The following is a 19,625-nucleotide window of genomic DNA, read 5'->3' on the forward strand; positions in this document are numbered from 1 at the left end:
GTGCATTAGCAGTGAAAGAAAACAGCTCTGATAGAGTGTAAAGAGAGTGAACAGTAAACTGTGAGGCTGATACCAGATTAAATTGTCCTGGATCCCATGCATGCATTGTTTCCTGTAAATCTCCAATGTGTGTGAATGTAATGTGAATCCAGCAATCCGCCACCAACAATGGAGACTACTTTAGAGACGTAATAACTGAATGTTAATACTTTGTATGGCTATTGCAGAAACATAAATAGTATTATTTTATTAAATTATGAAAGCACCAAAATAAATTGGATTTAATTTAATAGAAATCAATGAAAAAAATGTATTAAAATCTTAAGGATTGTAACTGTATTTAAATAACCAGAACAAAGAGTACAATAATCCAATGGCACTAAAAGTAACTATTAACGTGTTTGCCATATAATGTATAAAATATCCACAGTACAACTGCACAATAGTTATTAGTTCCGAAACAATGGGCACTCGTTTGGGATACACACAAAGGTGTTACAGATAGGGACACTTGGGCTGTGTAATAACCAAGCTGATGTGGTCCCAGTGTGGATGATGTTCAAACTGTCCTGCTTTAGTGTCCCCACATTTCTCAGTCACAGCATGACGCCTTCTTGATGATTTCAGGTTTGGGTTTATTGGTGTTTTATGACCTCAGACCTGCTGGCACACACATTAAACACAGACACACACATTGCAGTCAACAACACACACACACACACACACACACACACACACACACACACACACACACACACACACACACACACACACACACTCATGCACACACTTACCTGTGAATCTGGTGTGCACATAACCACAAAGATGCTAAAATGCAATTGTTGGCTTTGCTGTCATTCTGCACCGGTTTCTTCTACCCTTTAATTACACACAGATGCAAACAGGCTGCTGATGAAGAATGCATTGCATACCAAACTCTCGATGGGAGTGAATTCTCACTTCCATCGTGTAAAATACGGCCACTTGTCCATGTGCCTTTGGCGTTTGTTATTGACGCTAAAAGTCTCCTGTAGCGTTGGGACTCTTGGCGTCACTTTTGACGCTCTGGGTCGAGACGTACATTTAACTGACATGCGGCACAAGAACGGGACAGTTATGTTTAGGAAAAGATCGTGGGTGGGGTTATAAAATGTACGTTTCAATGACACGCTGGATAAGAACAGGACACTCCTGTGTTGTTTGACCCATCCACCACCCCAACCTCCCTCCCTACGCGGCATTTTGGTCTTTCATACTACTCGCTACCATTGTCGCTCTTAATGCACCACTAGAGAACTATTCCCGCTTCAGTCCCCCTACAGGTTGGAAGCGGAATTGTCCATTACATTACATTATGCAAGTTTGCCAGATCGGGTAGCACGAGCTGTAGTTCGAATGAGACAACCTGTAGGGGGACCGAAGCGGGAAAAGTTCTCTAGTGTTGCTTTAATACTATGTCATTTTACAGCGCCGTGGTCGAGCTGCTGCTATGCCCAGTTTGTTCCATTCAGATGCTGAAGGGTGATTTTGGGAGTTGGGAGTGAGAATGGGTTGGCATACCTGCCAACATTGGGCTGTAAAAAAGAGGGAGAGCTTCTGGGGCATCGGTTGGAACGGCGTACTCGCAACATCCCCGCCCCCATATAACCCTACGCTACAAATTTATACAATAAATGATGAGGTCAAAAGAAAAATCACTGACTTTTAACAAGTTGTGTAGTCTTGGTTCTCCCTGATGCGTATTTTCGAGCAATTGCAGAGTCAAGAAACATGTCTGCAACACTTTTGCTGAACTCATCACAAAATGAAAAAAAATGTGTTCTTCTCGACTAGCATGGCTATTTTTACCTCTGCCTTCGTGATTTCATCAGCCTCCGACACACCTCTTAAGAGGAACGAGCCGATGTTAGCAGTTCCCCTCTGTGCCTCCACAGCCTGTTTATGTTTGCTATAATTAGCATGTTTGCAAACGTCATTTTTCCCACCGTGTTCTATGCTAAAGTCTGCCCAGTATACTTTGCAAAATGCATGGTGTTTGCTGACGTGGATAGTGGCTAGAAATGGGTAGGTTCTGCACCAAGAGGACAGAAATTTTGACACATACTTAGGAGCTGTTTCATCCATCCAACATGAGCTTGAACATGATGAGTGACACGCACGTCAGGCGGGGTTGTTTGGGTGGGGCTGCCAGGTAGAACCAGGACATATCCTACAGTCTGGACATATCACAGAAACTGTGAAACACCCATTGAGGAACAAATTACAGATCAGGAGCAGGGCAGTAGAAAGGGTTAAAAGTAGAGAGACTACGTATATCGTGAGTGTTTGCAGGTATGGCATTATGAAAAATTTGATTCAGAAGTAATCAGACTGAATGAAAGCAAAACATAAAACAGATATAGGGCAAGTCATAAGCAAAGAAAGTTATCTACTGCAGGTTGTAATGTAATGTAATGTAATTTTATTTAAACAGGGACAATGCACAATTAAACATTAAACTTGCATAAGAACAAGGAGAATGCATTGTACCAGGTTGTAGCACAATTGCTATTTTCTGACTGTAGTCCCTGGGCTGGTAGATAAAACAAATATTCAATGCAAGTTAAGTACAAAACATCAGAATATACATTTTACAAACACATTCACACCTAATTTACAATAATACAAATAATACAAATGTGCAAAGTTGCACCAATAACGATTTGACGATTTGTACATGTAATAAGGTGTGTTGGGAGACTATTCCACTGACTTATGGCCACAAAAGAAAAGGATGATTAACCAAATGAGTTCTTGCGATTGGGAATATGTACTCTCCTCTAGTGGCTGACCGAGTGGCTCGTGTTTTTTCTGAGTTGAGCGTAATACATTTCTATTTACTGCTGTCAGTGCAACAGTGTGAAGGATGCAAAATACTTCTAGTCACATCAAACCCAATGCCATAACATCGTTTTACTGTCAATCTGACAGAGCGTCTTCCTCAACCACCTTTTTTCCCTTCTACTAGTCATTAATTAATAGATCCATGCCAATTAGCACTAATGAGCATTAGCACTAACAAGCATGCACACTGACAAGAGCTTGGTACAAAATGCTGTGAACACAACCTGTGCGTGTAAGACGGTGAGTTTTTTCTCAATGCTTAGCCAGAAGTGGAAAAAGGAGTGTTATTATGTCATCTTGGTTTGAGGTGCAGTGTAGGAATTTTAATGATTAAACATTTAACTGTTAACCGACAATAAGAATTTTGACCGATTAATACTATCAGTTAAACAGTTAAATCAGTTAAACATTTGACAGCAATATAATTAAACAAAAATAAAAAAAAGTTAAAGCACCTATTATGCTTTTACGTCTTTTCTGACCTATAAATGTTGTAGCAGGGTTTCCGCTAAATGCACTTAAAAGCGGCGCACCGCCGCTCCTTCAGGCAAACCACCCTCCTTCAGCTGTTTATGAAATGTCATAAAGTCATAATCTTCTCTACTGATCTCAAGCAAACAGTCATCCGCTCTCTCTCCCTCTGAGGCTGAGCAACTGGAACAGTGACAGGACGTCATCACTCGCAAAGTCGTGGCAACCAAATAAACAACAGCGCGAGTACAGCAGTTTCTCAGGCAGATTGTCCAACAGTGACAAAAGCTGCGACATGAAAACCGCACTCGCGCAGGTCCCGTGAAATATGACAGCTTCAGTTTATCGGAAAATAGAGTTGGGCACACTGAATTTGATGAATTTACTATTTATCTGACCCAGATGAGACAAGAAGCTAAGCGAACGCTGCCATCCCTGTGACTCACCGCTGCAGGAGACGTTGTATTCCTCCGACACGCTGTATTAACGTTACTGTTTAAAACGTTTTTCAGGTTAGTGGGGGTGTATACCACTCAAAACCAACATTAAATATGTAGTAATGTTCCCTCATCGTTTTGTTTTGTTGCTAAACTGTGTGTAAAATGAGTGGTGACGTTAAATCATCTGTTTCAGGTAACGGCACCCTAGGGTATTGTCTATTTGCTGGATTGTTCCGAGGTAACCGTCGGTAGCTAACGTTAGCAGATAAGCCAGTTGACAGCAATGTTGTTGTTCATATTTATGCACAATGTTTTTGACAGTAGTAGTGGTCATAATGAGTGAAACTGTGTTATGAGATGCACATTCCAAAAAGTGTTATGTGTGTGATATCTGTAAAGCGGACTCAGTAGTAACAACAGGCTAAAACAGATTTTATTCTGATCCAAAGACTCTTTGTGTGAAAAAGGACAGAGAAGAGACACTAACATTATATACTGGCATGTAAATGGCAGTCTGCGCTTTTACCTCAGTGCAGCCTGTTTGTACATACCTTGCCATGCTTTTACGCACACGTTGCGAAACAAATACGCCTGAAGTGGGCGCAAAAGCGTTAGTACATCTGGCCCTCAGACTGGACAGATAGTCTAGCTAGCTGTCTGGATTAACCCTGCAGAGAACTGAGGAGCAGTTAACCATAGTACAAACGTGCAAGTTCTCTCACACTACACCGCTCCTCCGCTCTCTTCATTAGTTACCAGTTGCTGCCTGCATCTGGTTTAAGACACTAGTACTTGCATACACAGCCATGAACGGATCAGCCCCAGCTTACATCCAGGACATGGTCAAACCCTACACCCCAGCCCGCCCACTCCGCTCTGCATTACTCAACGTGCTTGCTGCCCCCTCACAGTGAGAGACATATATATATATATATATATATATATACACACACAGTGGCACTCATAAGTTTATGAACCCATGCTAAAGTTGACTAAAAAGAGGAATAAAAAAATCATCTTTTGGAAACTGAACTTAATGCCTTAATTAAAAAAATGAGGAAAAATCCAACCTTTAAGGACACCAATTTTCTTTGTGAATGAATAATGTATCGTAAATAAATAAATGTTCTTCCTTAAAATACAGGGGGCATAAGTAAGTACATCCCTATGTTAAATTCCCATAGAGGCAGACAGATTTTTATTTTTAAAGGCCAGTTATGGTCAGTCATGGATCCAGGATACTATGCACCCTGATAAAGTTCCCTTGGCCTTTGGAATTAAAATAGCCCCACATCATCACATGCCCTTCACCATACCTACAGACTGGCATGGGGTACTTTCCATAAAAGCTGCGGACAGTACAAAGACTACAGAAATGGCTACTTCTGGTAGGGGAACACCGTGATTTTTCAACACGTGTTACAACAACAGGCTACTTAACCCCAAGATGGCGGGTAGTGGAGCTGGTTGCAGCACCACGTGGCTATGGGCTAGCCGTTAGCTTGTTCAAGCACGTGTGACAGACAAAGGGGCGCAGCACCATGTGACTAGTCGTTAGCTGGTCCGTGTATGTGACTGTGGTAGTTAGCAAGGCCAGCTTTTCACAGCACGTGTATGCGTGTGTATGTGTATGTGTGTGTAGGTTAGTGTAGAAAAGGAAAACAGAGCATATTTGAGGGAAAGAAAAAAGAGAACTTGGAGTCTTGATTTTTGAGGTTATGACAATAAACACTCCTCTCGTTCACTCAGGACTCTGGCCAGAAGCCTAAGAAGTCGTCTAACGAGGGGAACTGTTTATTAACTCAGCCTCTGGTGGGCCAAACAGCTGATTTTCTGCGGAGATAACACAGGCAGCAGTCTCAATGCGCTGTGGGCTGTGGTTAGACTGACCAACGGAGCTTATTGTCTCGCGTGTACAGTAACTTCTCCACAGCGGGAGATGGCAATGTAGCATTACAGGTTCAATAAGCTACATGATTTAACACATTCCTCAACAATGCACCATGATTAGTGGTGCTTTCACAGCAAAACTTGAACTCGGTGGTCCCAAACAGATTAATAATAAGGCGTGCACCAGTAGCACCTATTAATCAAATCACATTCAATGTTGTAACCAGTTGCAGCATTAGCAGTTACTAACATTAATAAACACACCTATTTCTCTGCCCAGAAACTTTAAGCCTCCTTACTTGTGTGTTCTCGTTCGTTTTTAACAAACGGGTCCGTTCGCTCGTCTGCGATGCACGGAAAAAACCTGGTTCTCCAAAGGCAGTTGAGACCAAGTTAGTCGACTTTGAAGAAAAAGCGGTGTCCAATGTTGTCCGATTTCTTGTAGAGAAATGTTTTCTTCTGCGGATTTGAGACACTGGATCCAATAGTCCACTTTGTCCAGAAAATGGATCAATTTAGCACAAACGTTTGCGTGCTGACCTGTAGCGACCAAAGTCACAGGGGTAAGACAAAGAGAGAGGTGTGTCGGAAAGTTTTATAGTCTTGAGCACAGGATACGGACTCATGCTGTGTGCCGGGTTCGCTGGCCAATGGGAATTCAGGACTTCCTGGACCCTCTGCCATTTTGTGAACTTTTCTATGTAGAAGTTTGTCGTTCAGGCTGTAGATTTTCTATGTAGGCCACGATCCTTTGTTCAAGAAAATCACATGTTCCTTTGTCTCTCAGAGGTCAGTTTAATCATACTGTGTGGTTCCAACACAGATGATGCGAAGAGTTTCCCGACGATCTACATAGTTTATTGTGCGGTGAATCATGTCAGGCTGCTCGTCCTGAATCAAAAAGCAATAGCTGCTCTTTAAGTAAGTTTAAAAATCTTTTGCATTGTACAAGTGGGCTGGTTTCGCCCAGAACTGCAGTGACTTCCATAATAGCTGGCTATACTACTGGTACAACTCTGCAGTTGTCTGTGGTCACTTAGCGTGGAAAGTACGTCTGAGTGTCCAGGACAGGTGAACTGGGACTCCGTTGCCTGTTGGTTAACGGTTAATTATCAGTCAACGAGGGTCAGCTATCGGTCAGAAAAGAAAAATCTAAATTAGCATCCATAGCGCAAGGTGAATTGTAATGGTGGGAAGACTCGTGCTAACCTGCTGTCCAGCAATTAAACAATAAGTTAAACATTATAAAACCTTGAAGGACCAGTTCACTACTGTAAAAGAATATGTCCTGACACAATACTGCTATTATCCAGGACTTTTAACTCACAATTCTTCCCTAACCTCTACCAAGTGTTTTAGTCTGCTAACCTCAGCCATAGTTTATTTGCCATAACAATGATCTTTCCCTAACATTAACCATGCCATGCACGAATATGTTAGAAAGTAAGAATAACAAAAAAACGTAACACTAAACGTAATCCAAGGTTTTGCTTTAATTGTCCAACATTGAACTTCTTGTCTGGCGATAGGGTTGTCTTTTGATTGTCATATTTTGATAGCAAACAACAGGAATATTTTAATGATAAGGTGCTTGGATGTTACTGTCAAGTAGTAGATGGAAATTTGTCTTAGAATATACCCAAGAATGTGTCTGGAACACACACACACACACACACACACACACACACACACACACACACACACAGTGCCAACACTTCAACAGGTGCAGGTTTGTGGTGGAAATGGCGGGGGCGTTTGTGGGAATGTTAATTTCCTGCTTCTTTTTTTGTAGAATTGGCTGCTCAGCCAGCTGATGTCAGGGTCTCTCTCTCTCTCTCTCTCTCTCTCTCTCTCTCTCTCTCTCTTTCAACACACTCTCACAACACACACTTAAACTCCACTCACACTTTTTTCCACTTTTTCCTCACACATTATAAACACGAGTCTCTCATATGGATCTGGCATTTCTCTATGATTTACAAACACACATAGCATAAACATAAATTACCTACTCTGTCTCTCACTTACTCTCTCTCAAACACACACACACACACACACACACACACACACCGACTGACCACTCTCGTGCCAAAAATCCAATTACCCAGTCTGCTTTTTAAACAGAGCGGGCTGCATTAGCATCGGGCTGTGTTTAAACAGGAACTAATAGTTGGAAGGTTAATTACTGATGCAGCAGTAAGCATTCTGTCGTAATCACCAGCTATTACCTCGCGCTGTACCTGCAACACCAACAAACTGGAGTAGAACTACTAAATATGTTTATATTTTACAGAGAAAATGACTTAAGTTGTAATACTATGAGCAATAATAATAATAGAAAGAACACTAGTGTAGAAGCAGCAGAATTACATATAAGTTCATGAAAGCAAAGACATGCCCATGCCAGTTGAAAATGTTTCAACTTAAGAAGAGAGTAAAAAGGAGAGAGACTGGAATGGAAATAGCAGGTGTTTCAACAGTTTCTGGTAAGTTCTGCAATCAGTCAGAGGCTGTGTTGAGGTTGGGTTGGTTCAACTCTAGTCTATATCCACGACGTTCCACTTCTGGGAGATGTCCCAGAAGAGATGTCCCTAATTTCGGCCGAATGTCCGTCACCTTCCTCTTTCTTTGTGTTGGCATTCTAAACTCCTGTGGCTTTATGAAAACGACGGTTAACTGCTCCTCAGATCTCTGCAGGGTAAATCCAGACAGCAGCTAGACTATCTGTCCAATCTGAGTTTTCTGTTGCACGATTAAAACAACTTTTGAACATACACATGTTCCACCAAAACAAGTTCCTTCCCGAGGCTATTTTGCAGCGGCACCATGGCTATGTGCGCTTTAAAGAAATGCCAATAAACCAGAGTTTTTCTCTGATCCTAGAATGCTTTGTGGACTAGCCAGACCCTTCTCTGCAGCGCTGTGGAGGAAGGTCTGGCAAAGCGAGACTAGTTCAATTCCAACATTGAACACAAATTCCTATGGGCACAATCCCATACACACGGTCAGCATGTATGTTACTAGCTAGCTTACCACTAACCAGGCTCTTTGTTTAAGTACCGGAGCGCACCTATGACAACAACTTAACACGTGTGTACGCAGTTGTCTCATTTCAAAGGTTATGTAAACACTGTTCCTACGTTGGCAGGTACTGTGTCATCTTTTCTTCATTTTTGTCTGGGTGGTGGTGATGACGGAATGGCCCCCCCATTCCGTCATCACCACCACCCAGTTGTTCATGTTGCAAGTTGTTGTTACAAGTTTGTATTTTGTTACATTTACAAAGAATGTGTTTACGGCATTTATCTTTAACTGGGAAGTTTATGGACAACGTATGGTACACACGGCTATACACTGGTAACAGCAAATTACGTTTAATCCAGCTAATTTAAACAGCTCACATTTTGCAGAGCCACAGTCACTGCGTCCGGAGCTTAGCCCCGCTCAAGATGATTGTGATTGGTTTAAAAAGAATGCAGAGCGTTTTTTCTCCTATCCCAGAATATATGTGTGGTCACCTTACTCGCAATTTTTAAGGTGGAATGTTTTATTGCATGTTCCTCAATGCATTAGTTGACGTTTTCCATTAGTTTTTATTTTCTACCTTGCATAACCTACGCTTTAGTGATTATTGGATCTGTAAAGTGTAAGTGCTTAAAAAAAATATGAATTTCCTTAATTGGAGAATAATTGGAGAAACAAAATAGCTTGTTTACACCCCTGCCCATAACGTCTACATTTGGAACATTAGCTATTTTGGGGGGCAAATAAAAAATCCTGTGGTCAACTTCATAGGAATAACGCAAGGCAAAACAGTGAAATCACTTTCATTAGTTCCCTCTAATGTAGAGCTGATGTTCTTGTACAAGGTGATTAATCTCACTTTTAGCTTTTCTCTAAACATGATTCTCCTTGTCTGCATTTACTCCTCCTCACCCACCCCCTTATTTTTCTTCCCCAATCTCTCACTCCACACATTTGCCTACACTGTAACATATGTGAGTTTCTCAGTTAGGTTTCTCCCGGCCAAGAAAACATTTTAGTCACATGACGAAATTCACATCACACCACCTATCGATTTCCTTTTGGCATTGACTTGGCTACTACACTGTTACAAAACACAGAAAAACAGCAAGGCGTCCATCGTCTTGGTGAAATACTTTGTTTTTTCTTCGAACGGTGAAAACTATTTGTTATCATAGTTATTATTTTTTACTTATTCCATATATTGCTATTATTACACATAATGTGAGGTGTCCACCTAAGTGTCACGGTCATTTTCTGCGGCCAGAGGTCTTCAGAATTTCTGTATATGTAACTTTATTTTAAGTATGTGACAGTATTTGTTTCTTGTGAATTTGGTTTTCTGTGCTTGTCCGTACCTTGTGTACCTGTAGCCCTGCCCTGCATGCTACCCTTGTCTTTAGCCTTTTCCCGATTCCCAGTTTGTGCATCCCCGATTCCTCTCTTCTCGTCTTAGTCCCGCCCACAGGAGATTCAAGCCGAGGAGTCGTGGAAGAGCCTCGAGGAGAGAGGAGTCGTGGCAACAGGCATTTAACAAACACGAGACAGCTCTGCCTCGGAGTCATTAAAGGCGACGTCAGTTAAATATAGTCTCGCTTTGCCAGACCTTCCTCTCCCACAGCATTCCAGGATGGGAGAAAAACGTGCTGTGGTTAATTGGCATTTCTTTAAACCCATCACAATTGTCTTGGGCGGCGCTAAACTCCACACGGAGCCACCGTGCCACTGCAAAATAAACTCGGGAAGGAACTTGTTTTGGTGGAACATGTGTATGTTCAAAAGTTGTTTTAGTTGTCACGGGGGGCAGGAGTCGGCCGAGTCTCCGACTGGACACGGGGGGGCAGGAGTCGGCCGAGCCGCCGAGTGAACACTGTGGACAGGAGCTGTCTGGGACGCCGGACAACAGCACAGTCTCTGAAATGCCGGACAATGGCACAGTCTCTGGGACGCCGGCCAACGGCAACCAGTGGCGGCGCCAGGGAGGAGATAGGTGGTGCTGTAGCTCCCCCTATAATAGCCATAGCACCCGCCCAGCACCCCCAAGAAATGTCTGTAATTTTTCATATTTATATTTTAATGTCATGTTTGAATAGTCTTTTTCATGTTGTTAAAAATGGGAATTAAATAATAATTTTAAAATATATATTTTAGTCTAAAATAACATGAGGCCCAAACAGGTGATCTTCTTTGGCCAATGGGCGCAGCGCCCGGTGAATGCAGGGCAGCTTGTTTTTGATAACGAGTTTAGAAATTTAGCAAAGTAAAATACAGCAAAATGGATTGTTTTTTGCTCCCTAAACGTCCACGTTCTGAGTCACAACCTGAAGGGAAACGAGACTGTGAAGGTGCAGACACACCACTCGTCGCCACAGAGCCCCAAGAACAAGAAAATCCTGGGGATGAAGACGAAGGAGAATCGCCGCCGGCGGTTTCCATTGAGGATGCTAACGTTACTGTTTGTGCTGCAGGTGATATTAGCAACCATCCTCAAGAGGGCCCAAGAAGGCCAGTCCTTCAAAAATACCCCACACGGCAATTTGGGAATCAGCAGAGAAGTTTTAACAAAAGTTGGATGGATCAGTATTCATGGCTGGAATACAGCGTGGCCAAATATGCAGCATGTTGTTTTGCGTGTAGGCATTTTCTGAAACAAGGGCACGGATTTCATTTAGAGCCAACATTTACCAGCAACGGATTTAACAATTGGCGGAAAGCATCAGCATCTCAAGAGCCATCATGAAAGTATAGGGCACAAATTTGCAATGGAAGGATGGAGTGAGTTCAAGCAAAAAGAGACAAGCAGATCTAAAATAGCAAACATGCTTGATAAAGGACATTCTGCGTTAGTTATGGAGAACAGAAAATACATTATACAGCTGTGGTGGAGAGCCTGCACTTCACAGCCTGCCAGGTCGCACAGAGAGGGTGAGGAGTCACACAACTTGGGAAACTTTTGTGAGCTGCTGCATGTCATTGCTAAGTTTGATCCAACAGTGGACAAGAAGTTGGCTACCTACCCATCAAACGCCAAATACACTCACCATGATATTCAAAATGAGATATTTGCTGTAATGGCAGAAATGATAAGAAAGACGATAAGTGATGAGGTGAGAGATGCCGAGTGCTTTGCTGTTTTGGTGGATGAGAGTAAAGATATGAGTAAAAAGGAGCAGATTTCTGTTATCGTGCGGTATATGCAGTCAGAGTCAGGGGAAGTGCATGAGGAGTGTTTGTATTTCACTGCCGCAGATGGATTGGATGCAGACTCTCTGCTAGCCAGCATCAAACACACACTCAGTCAGTGTAATATTGATATACATCGCTGTGTCGGTCAATGCTACGACGGAGCATCTGTGATGTCAGGATGTAATAATGGTGTGCAGGAAAAATTCAGAAAGGAGGTGCCGCAAGCCATCTATATAAATTGCTATGCACACAAGCTGAATTTAGTGTTAGTGGACTGTGTACATAATGTCAGCGCTGCAGCAGAGTTTTTGGAGACACTACAAATGCTCTACAAGTTTTTTTCTGGATCCGATGGTGCACGATCCGATGGTGCACGATCTATTCATGAGAAAACAAAAAGAGCTCGACCCGACAGCACAACCAGTGGAACTCAACAGACTATGCGATACTCGCTGGGCTTGCCAGTATAATGCGATCTGCGCCGTCAAGAAAACTCTCCCCGCTATCCGAGCCACCCTGCATGATGTCATCACTCAGTCAAACCCACATTGGAGGGCAGAGGCAAGAGCCATCAGTGCCATCATCGCTGAAAAGTTTGTTGTGCATCTCATCATGTTTGAGGATTTATCTAGAACAACAAAGTTCATGTTAGATCAGCTACAGGCCCCCAATTTTGACCTCGTTGCGGCAGAGGATTTGGCCCAGTCTGTATTTAATGCTCTATCAGAAAAGCGCACAGACACTAAGTGGAATGAAATCCAATAACAAGCAGAGACTCTGTGTGCAAACACAGGCACAACACATACTTCACGCAAGAAAAGGCAGACCCAGAAAACTCGACACCTGGAGGATTTTATTGTGGAGGCCCCGATAGAGAGAACAAAGACAGACAACACCGATAACATGAAAACGCACTCTTTCTATCCAGTTATAGACAGGTTGATGGTGGAAATGAATCAGCACTTTTCAACATAGACAAATGACGTACTGTCAGCCCAAAACACAAATCGTTTTTGGACAAACAACTTCTGCTGCCCATGGCCCGACACTATGGTGTCAGTGAGGAAAACTATGAAGGTAAATATGGTGCAAAAAGGGAGAGCTTGTAGAATACAATGTGAGAACTTGCAGAACAAAAAATCTGAACTTGTATGTTAAAATTTGCACTTGTAAAAATTTAATTTGCACTTGTAAAAATAAAATTTGCACTTGTAAAAAATATTCACACACATGTGATCTGAATTTGAAGTCATACAAAGAAAAAAAACATGAGAGCTTGTAAAAAAAATCTGAACTTGTAAGTTGAAATTTGCACTTGTAGAAAATGTTCACACACCTGTATTCTGAATGTGAAGTTACAGAAAAAATATTCACAAATGTGTAGATTGATATTTACATGAACACAATGACAGCTGCAAACTTATAATGCAACATTTACTCGTATACTTTTTTTTTTACTCTGGTTCATTTTCCATCACAACCACAACTCAGTGATTACAACCTCTCGAATCTGTCACTGCAACTTCACATATGTGCTCTCTCGCATCACAAAGTGGCCAATCTGCGCACCTCGACTTTCACAACACTCTTGACGATACATTTGGTGCAAAACTAATTTGTACCTGTGGACTTAGGCTGTGGAGCTCTGAGCTAACAGAACGGGAAAAGCCTTCTTATATACAGTCTATGGGAAAATCAGGGTTTCTATCGCCAGATGAGGGACAACTTTGTCCGGCTTATTTATGTAGCATGGAAACTTGGTGGAATAGCATGCTAGCGTTAGCTAACTAGCAGCCAGCCCGCTTCTAAATAAATACCTTTTAATTATCTAAACACTTTTTAACAGTCAAACTAAAACACTGGCGGTGAGCTCCAGGGCCTGCAGCCGCAGACGGACCGTCATCAGTGGGGATCGACCAGCGTAGCAACACTGCTTTTGCCAGAAAGCTTCGCTGACGACCTCGACCTGCAGTCGGAGCTCCAGCGGGACACGGAGAGCCCCACATCCGGTAGCAGCGGCCCATCCCCCGGCCATAACCAGAGCTTGCTTTGCTGATGTTGTGCATCCCTGCTAAGAATTGTACCCGCTTGGGCAGAAACAATAATTTCTGCAGAATTTATTGCTGCCGAAAATTGCATCTAGGTAGCAAGGAAATGCTACTACAGAGTCTGATAAAACATGGATGTCTCTAAACCTTCTAAAATCCTAATCATTATTGATGAACATGACAAAGATATTTACTATTGCCTAGTTTTTAAACAGTACTTTGCCTTATAAAATCATTATTTTCCCTAGTGGATGCAGTTCTCGGCAGGGATGCGAAACTTGGCACCTGTTACCCACTGATGACGGTCCGTCTGCAGCTGCAGGCCGTGGAGCTCACCGCCAGTGTTTTAGTTTGACTGTTAAAAATGTTTAGACAATTAAAAGGTATTTATTTAGAAGCGGGCTGGCTGCTAGTTAGCTAACGCTAGCATGCTATTCCACCAAGTTTCCATGCTACATAAATAAGCCGGACAGAGTTGTCCCTCATCTGGCGATAGAAACCCTGCTTTTCCCATAGACTGTATATAAGAAGGCTTTTCCCGTTCTGTTAGCTCAGAGCTCCACAGCCTAAGTCCACAGGTACAAATTAGTTTTGCACCAAATGTATCGTCAAGAGTGTTGTGAAAGTCGAGGTGCGCAGATTGGCCACTTTGTGATGCGAGAGAGCACATATGTGAAGTTGCAGTGACAGATTCGAGAGGTTGTAATCACTGAGTTGTGGTTGTGATGGAAAATGAACCAGAGTAAAAAAAAAAGTATACGAGTAAATGTTGCATTATAAGTTTGCAGCTGTCATTGTGTTCATGTAAATATCAATCTACACATTTGTGAAATTTTTTCTGTACTCACATTCGATACGGTGTGTGAACATTTTCTACAAGTGCAAATTTCAACTTACAAGTTCAGATTTTTTTTACAAGCTCTCATGTTTTTTTTCTTTGTATGACTTCAAATTCAGATCACATGTGTGTGAATATTTTTTACAAGTGCAAATTTTATTTTTACAAGTGCAAATTAAATTTTTACAAGTGCAAATTTTAACATACAAGTTCAGATTTTTTGTTCTGCAAGTTCTCACATCGTGTTCTACAAGCTCTCCCTTTTTGCATCATATTTACCTTCATAGAAAACCTGTCAGCAGAGTTATACCAGGTGTGGGAGGAAGGAAGAACAGGGACATGCCATCCACAGCACACAGGAGTTCCTATCCTTAATGCTTAATAATTTTAGGCCGAAGCGTACACAGTGTCTGTTGCCTTCTGTTGCTGCTGTTTGCTGCTCCGTTGTATTCAGGGCTCGACTGTGACAGAATTGTGTGAAATATTATTTTCAGAGGTTTGCATTGGCAGGCTTTTGTATGTTGTATCTATAGCCCTTGTGTTGAATACTTTTACACATATATATTTAGTCACGGAACGAGTATAGTTAATGCGGGCGTGTACGCGTGTGTATATATCCCTTGTGTTAAATACCAAGGGTGGACCTCCATAATGAAATGCCCCAAAATTCAAAGCACCTTCTCTTAAGTGTTGAGCATCCCCATGGCACCTGCAACAGAAAATCTCTGGAACCGCCACTGCACGCAACAGAGATTTTTATGTCGCTATTTTTAAAGGCTGTACAGTACTAGCTTGCTCTCTGTTGGCTAGCCAGCCAACAGAGAGATAATCCTAAATATAATGTAATTGTGGTAATTTAAGACAAACTTTTTAAAAAGTAGAGTGTGAGGGATTATAGAGGAAGTAAAGTGATTGAGTGTGGGGAAGGGAACGTTAAAGAGAGGGTGAAAAGGAGTGAAAATTAAGGGGAGGTAGAGGAGGAGAGAGAGAGAGAGAGAGAGAGAGAGAGAGAGAGAGAGAGAGAGAGAGGGATGACAGAATTGAAAAAGAGAGATTAATAGACGACAGAGGTAGTTCAGAGAGAAATGCTGACAAGTCTCTTTCAAGTGTTGGAGACACACACAAACAAAAACACACACACAGGTCCCAGTGGAGGGCAGGTGTAGACAGCACCACCATCTGTGTATCAAAGCTTCAAATATTACTACTGACACACACATATTTTAATATAGGTATGTGCATGTTTCTGTGTGAGTGAGTGAGTGAGTGAGTGAGTGAGTGAAATCCATAAGAAAAATCATATAGATACCCATATCAGGTGTAAAAAAAGTTTTTTTTGTTTTTATTTTTTTTTTTAGATTTCTTTATTTACAAAGGGACAACGCCCATTAATCAACATGAGTACAGAATCCAACATGTAAATGTGCCAGATTTAGCCATACAGGCTAATTTTCATCTGCAGTCCTTAGCAGGTTGATGGCTTAAAACAATAGATATGCTACAACAATACAACAAATACACATAAAACAAGAAAGACATAGGCATAGACAAGTAAAATGACACAACCATTATTCCAGATCATGACAACGGGCAGGTTGATGGCATGAGAAAAACATAACACAAGTATCATACACAGCAGACACAGGTAAAAGTGCATAGACACACATTAGAATGCATCAACAACACATAAGCACACACAGAGACACTACTATAGCGGTAAAGACAAACACATTATTCTGTATTATGGCAGCATATTTAATTAGTCAATAACCAATGTTTTATGGATTTGGAGAAGGATTTGATAGATGTGATGTTCCTTAGTTCTGTGGGTATGGTATTTCATGTATGGAGTGCTCGAAAGGAAAAAGCTGACTGTCCAAAACTATTTTTCATGGTATTTTACAATCCCCTACAATCCCTTGTAGATGCTCTGGTGGATGAGTTTATATTTTGTTGAATGAATGTATTGAGAGGGAGCCATACCACATTTGTATATACAAGTAAAATATCTGCAAACTTAATCATGTTTTCCCAGTTTAACAGATCATATTTAAGATTTTACAACGGTGATATGAATTTAACTTTTTATCCAACGTTTCCAAGGCCTGTTTATAAAGTGTTTCAACTGTGTCCAACTGGTAAGACAATAATTCATGTGTGAGAAAATCACATAGCATTAATTTATAACTTTGAGGCCTCTGTAGTTAAATTATTATATGTGTCTGAAATTTGCCAAGTTAAATTTGTTTCTGTTTATGACATTTTTGACCTGTGTTTTAAATGAAAGATGTGAATCTATTATTACTCCCAGATATTTGAACGCTGGACCACTGGAAGTCTTTTCCCTGCTACTACAACATCTGGTTCCGTGGGCTCTGTTCATGCTTTTAAAAAGCAGCTGAAGACTCATTTGTTTCACCTGGCTTTTGTCTCATTTGTAATTTTGTGTTTTTAAGTCTTTTTAATTTGTATTTCCTCATTTTACTGTTTGGGTCTTACTTAACCCCGCCAGCCCAGAGACCAGTGTGTCAGTCCCTTCACCAACCTGAGGTCTCCTTTGTTATGTTGCTTCTTTTGTAAACAGTGACAACATGCACCTCAAATTGTTCATTGCATTCACACACCCTCATACACAACTGTTTGTGACTTCCACACTCAGTCTTTGTGTTTGCACTTCACTAAACAATTGCATGACCAGAGATAAAAAAAAAAAAACGTAAATATTGAAGATGCATTTAATGATTGAGACAGCTTAGAGCCCAAAAGGACACAGAGTTGGCTAATTTTCTTTTGAACAGGTAATCATTGAGCTTTATGATAATTTATCACGGCTACTAGTAGGAATGGGCATTTTCAGTCATTTCAACATTTGTGTAACGTTACTCGCATTAAATTATATAGAGTACTCAAGTTAGTGACTTGCAAAAAAAAAAATTTGCTAACCATTCTACAACATGCCAGCCTTCTTTGATAATTCTTTATCGATCGTTCTCCCTTCGTTTGTAGAATTTCTTTTTTTTACTTCAAATATAGGCTACCTAAGTTATAATTTAATATAAATTCCTGTAGTGAGTTTGTGATTATTTGGCTAAAGATTTCTATTTCTTTCTATCTACCTTGCTGACAGCACCACTAAGCTTGACATCAAAAATATGCAAACGAACATATGACGTCATCTAGCTACTTTTAGCGACTGTTGGAAAAGAGTTGGCAACACTGGCAGTAATACATCCGTGGCAGTAACATTGCGGATGGTTAGCAGAGACTGTAAAGTGCTCTGTGATAACATCCAGGTGATCAATAACCCTGCCGTCTGGTCCGCCGCAGCGGAGTGAAGCGCATTGCTGGTCTGTATGCTGAAGGTCTTCCTGGAGAACGTGATCCGTGATGCCGTCACCTACCCCAAGCACGCCAAGTAGAAGACGGTGACTGCCATGAATGTGGTGTACACTCTGAAGAGAAACTGGGCCGCCTCCGAAACGGCTTCGGAGGTCAAACCTGATCCTGGATTACAAATAAGAGGCTCTCTTAAGAGCCACACACTTAATCTAAAAAGAGGCTTCCTGTTCTGAGTAACAGGCTTTATTACTTACATTTTAACTCAATCAATGACTAAAGAGCAGCTGAAGACCCCCCAATCAAAAAAAAAAAAAATCCTCCTCGAGCAGAAATGAATAAAGAAAAATATTAGAAAGAAATTAAATATTTTAAAACGATTGACAGCCCTAAAAAACAGTGATGAAATTCATCACTCTAAAATACTAAAGACTAAAAAATACAAATAATAAAAAAATAATAATAATATATATACACAAGTGAATACACAACAAGTTTGCATACATCCCAATTGTGCTGCTGTTTACAGTAGATGCACAAACAGGTGCCAACACATTAAGGAGAAGAAAAGTAAGAAACTAGGAGGGAAAAAAAGAAAATTTAAAAGAAATCAAGAATTGATTGTAGTTCATTAAAGACGGATGCCTTAAAAAAACAAATGAAGTAATAGATCTAAATGAGCAGGGCAATCAGTTCATTTAATGTGTTATTGTGTGACTTTGGGGAATCCAAAATAACTATTTTAAAAAAAAACAATGTATAGACTATTACAAAAGTAATCCCTCTCAATCATCACTAGAAGTGTGTAGTAGTGTCTGTATTTGCAGAGACCCTGCCCTTTGCCTGTATTTTCTCTTTTCTTATTTCTGGGAGTGCAGAGTAAGACTTTTGCACAGTACTATATATATATATATATATATATATATATATATATATATATATATATATATATATATATATATATATACACACACACACACACACACACACACACACACACACATAACTAATAAATAAGGACATGTACATCTCAGCACAATCTTCCAAAATTATTGTGATTCAAATAAGAAATTCCCATGTTCAAAAAGGAGTAGGAAGAAGTTCAAAATCAAACTTCTCTGGTCCCCTTTTTCTAACCTTTAGTTAAATTCCAAACAATTTCTTGCTTCACTTATTTATACATGTTTACATACACATAGACCGTATATCTACCTACCTACACTCACATAAACTCATGCATACACATAGACACAGATGCATACATACATGCATACACACACACACATTTACACTTTTTTTTCTTTTCCATCTATTCTTATGGGTTATATCAAACCGTATAATAACCCATCCAAACTAGACTTAGTATATAAGCCCAGGAACCACACAGTCAGTATACAATACTAACACCTCGAGTCCTTTTTTCCATTCAATATATTCATTTTAAATAGCATCTTAAAATTGCTCATTGTTGTACATGATTTCATCTCTTCACTGCAGCTGTTCCATAAA

Source organism: Sander lucioperca, chromosome 14, assembly GCF_008315115.2.
Source record: "Sander lucioperca isolate FBNREF2018 chromosome 14, SLUC_FBN_1.2, whole genome shotgun sequence".
NCBI classification, from domain to species: Eukaryota; Metazoa; Chordata; class Actinopteri; order Perciformes; family Percidae; genus Sander; species Sander lucioperca.